Source organism: Procambarus clarkii, chromosome 3 (assembly GCF_040958095.1).
Source record: "Procambarus clarkii isolate CNS0578487 chromosome 3, FALCON_Pclarkii_2.0, whole genome shotgun sequence".
In the NCBI taxonomy this organism is placed as follows: Eukaryota; Metazoa; Arthropoda; class Malacostraca; order Decapoda; family Cambaridae; genus Procambarus; species Procambarus clarkii.
Genome location: NC_091152.1, coordinates 107,501 through 111,429, shown reverse-complemented (window position 1 = coordinate 111,429; position 3,929 = coordinate 107,501).

The following is a 3,929-nucleotide window of genomic DNA, read 5'->3' as shown; positions in this document are numbered from 1 at the left end:
AGTGGTGCAGGTGAAACAGGGATGGGGATGGGGAACAGGGGGAGTGGTGCAGATGAAACAGGGATGGAGGGGAACAGGGGGAGTGGTGCAGGTGAAACAGGGATGAAGAGGGAGAAACAGGGGAGTGGTGCAGGTGAAACAGGGATGGGGATGGGGAACAGGGGGAGTGGTGCAGGTGAAACAGGGATGGGGATGGGGGAACAGGGGGAGTGGTGCAGGTGAAACAGGGATGGAGATGGGGGAACAGGGGGAGTGGTGCAGGTGAAACAGGGATGCAGAGGGAGAAACAGGGGGAGTGGTGCAGGTGAAACAGGGATGGGGATGGGGAACAGGGGGAGTGGTGCAGGTGAAACAGGGATGGGGATGGGGAAACAGGGGGAGTGGTGCAGGTGAAACAGGGATGGGGATGGGGGAACAGGGGGAGTGGTGCAGGTGAAACAGGGATGGGGATGGGGGAACAGGGGGAGTGGTGCAGGTGAAACAGGGATGCAGAGGGAGAAACAGGGGGGAGTGGTGCAGGTGAAACAGGGATGGGGATGGGGGAACAGGGGGAGTGGTGCAGGTGAAACAGGGATGCAGAGGGAGAAACAGGGGGGAGTGGTGCAGGTGAAACAGGGATTAAAGGAAAATTTATATAAGTAGATAGATGGATGTTTACATTGATTGCTAAATATATACATTGACGGATAGACGGATGCATAGATGCATCCGTCTATCTGATGGATGGAAAGACATATGAGTAGATGGATGGATAGACAGAAGAGTTGATGGACGGATAAATGGAATATAAATGGAATATAAATGTATATAATGATAAATGGTTGGTTTATGGGAAGATAGATTGATGGATTGACATATATAAGTAGATAGATAGATGGATCCATTGATGGATTCATTTGTGCTTATCTCTTGAGGTTCTTCTTGAGATGATTTCGGGGCTTTAGTGTCCCCGCGGTCCGGTCCTCGACCAGGCCTCCACCCCCAGGAAGCAGCCCGTGACAGCTAACTAACACCCAGGTACCTGTTTTACTGCAAGGTATCAGGGGCACAGGGTGAAAGAAACTCTACCCATTGTTTCTCGGCGGCGCCCGGAATCGAACCCGGGACCACAGGATCACAAGTCCAGTGTCCAGTGTGCTGTCCGCTCGGCCGACTGGCTCCCGGTCGGAGGGGAGCCGGTGAACAGGCGAATCAGGTTAAAGAATATCTGTCGATTTGCTATTGCATCAACTGAGATTCGATATGGGACCATTAGGATTATAACCAACGAACTCTCTCCGTTTAGACGGTAAGCCTCCAGTGTGTGTGTGTGTGTGTGTGTGTGTGTGTGTGTGTGTGTGTGTGTGTGTGTGTGTGTGTGTGTGTGTGTGTGTGTGTGTGTGTGTGTGTGTGTGTGTGTGTGTGTGTGTGTGTGTGTGTGTGTGTTAGAGAGAAATAGATGTAGTAGATATAAAAAAATGGAAAAATACATATATTTGATAGGCGGGGTCCAAGAGCTAATAACTCGATTCTGCAGATACATATAGTAAATACAAGGAGAAAATAAATACACACACACACACATTAATTGATAATGGACTGTTTTGTGTGTGTATCCATGTGAACTATTGTTAAGACCGACAGACAGGTGAAGCTATGTGTGTGTATGTGTACCTGTAATTGAACTGACATGTGTACGGTAATTATCTGTATGTGTCCATTTTAAAGGTACACATTAGTGAATGTGTATTTATGTAAATTGATTGACATATGTACGTGTGCGCGCGATTAGTGTTACTTTAATTTATATGGTTAACATTTATACGGTTGAATGACATAGTTTCCCATTATTGTCACATTTTTTGTTACATGTCTACTATTGTCAAGATGGACAGACACGTCCAGCTATGAGTGTTTATGTGTACCAGTAATTGAACTGACATGTGTACTGCAACTATCTGCGTGTGTCCATTTTAAAGGAATATATTAGTGAATGTTTATTTATGTAAATTGATTGGAATATGTATGTGGACGCTCGGTTAGTGTAACTGTAATTTATATGGTTAACGTTTGAATGACATAGTTTCCCCTCATTGTCACATTTTTGGTTACTATTTCGCTGTTCACTCTCACTCTCTCTGAATCCCGTGGACTAATTGTGCTCACGTGTGTTTGTGTAGGGAAGGGGGAACCATAGGCTTTTCACACAATAATTTGCAACTATTTGCTGAGAAACCATTAAAAGATCATCTAAGTTTTTAATAAGGCTTCTTTTTCCTAACATACAAGTCAATCACACAGTATCTAACCTCAGTCAGAAACACTTTTCTTACTATATCTCGCAACGTCTTTTGCATATATATTCTATCTTAAATAATTAACAATTTTAATTCATAACTGCCAACCCCCCTCCCATCCAAAGCTTTCAAAGCCACCAAACATCATTCCTTTCCCTTAACCTCTCCCAAATTATCTTTTGCACCAATTCACAAACAAGGGGGCTTTATAGCTGAGTGGACGTCGCTCTCGACTCGTAATCGTAGCTCATTCGATCCCACGGTGATGGAACAAACGGAAATCAGCAGAGTTTCTATCATTCTGATGCCCCTGTTACCTAGCAGTAAATATGTACCTGGGCGTTAGACAGCTGTTACGGGCTGCTTCCTGGGTGTGTGTGGAATGTTTTTTATTAGTTAGTAATAATTGATTGATTGACAGTTGAGAGGCGGGCCGAAAGAGTAGAGCTCAACCCTCGCAAGCATAACTAGGTGAACACAACTAGATAAATACTAACCAACCACGATCTCGACAATCCATTACACACACAACCCCCCCTCCCCTCCCCTCCCCCCAAACTCCCAAAATCGTTCTACCTAAATCAATAAAAAATTAAAACAAATCAATTAATTCACCAAAAATACTAACTATAAATAAAGGAACCAAATTTGAGACATACAGCGACTCCAGCGTGGTCTAGTCGGAAGAGAACGTGTTCTCATCTGGATAGATTGCGATCGAGTCTGTCGGAACGGGTGTGTAACTGCAGGGCACAAATATTTGTGTGTCCCCTCCTGTAGCTGCCTCTGTTTCGACAGGTTCCCTGGATAGCTGGAATTGACCTGGCCCTTGGAAAGTGGGGAAGGGGTGAAATCCGTTGGGCCCACGGATGGATACCTTGGATCCATGGACCTAGAGCAGGTCTAATCACCTGGGATTCGAACCCACGGTGGGAATAAGGGAGGAGATATGGGAAGGGGGGTGGGGGGAAGGATGTTTCCCTGGAACCAAACTTCACATAAACCCGGACACTCACACACAAACCCTCACCCGAACACTCACAGGGGCACTCACACTCACACACTCCCATAGACTGTGATAAGGGAGACCATCTGAGGGGACACAGATGGCCTCCTGGACCCACAGGTATAACCGGACACACACACACCCGGACACTCACAGGGACACTCACACACACTCGCCCGGACACTCACAGGGATAGTACCACTCACACAAGCAGCCTATAGACACAAACTGTGATAAGGGAGACCATCTGAGGGGAACACAGATGGCCTCCTGGACACACAAGTATATATCACTATTTATATTTAATATTTATTATTTATATTTATTAATAGAGTAATCAAAATTAATGTTTTTTAATAAATTATTTTTTTATTAAATTATTAAATAATTATATTAATAAAAGAAATTGAAATTAAATTTAATTAATTAAAATATTTATTATTTAATTTACAAATATGACAGATTTTTTAAATATATATAGTATATATATATAATATATATATATAATATATAGATATATATATATTATATATATATATATATATATATATACATTGCGAACACGCCTTAATGGTCCCCAGGACTATATGCAACTGAAAACTCAACATGCCAGAAGTGACTCGAACCCATACTTGCCAGGAGCAATG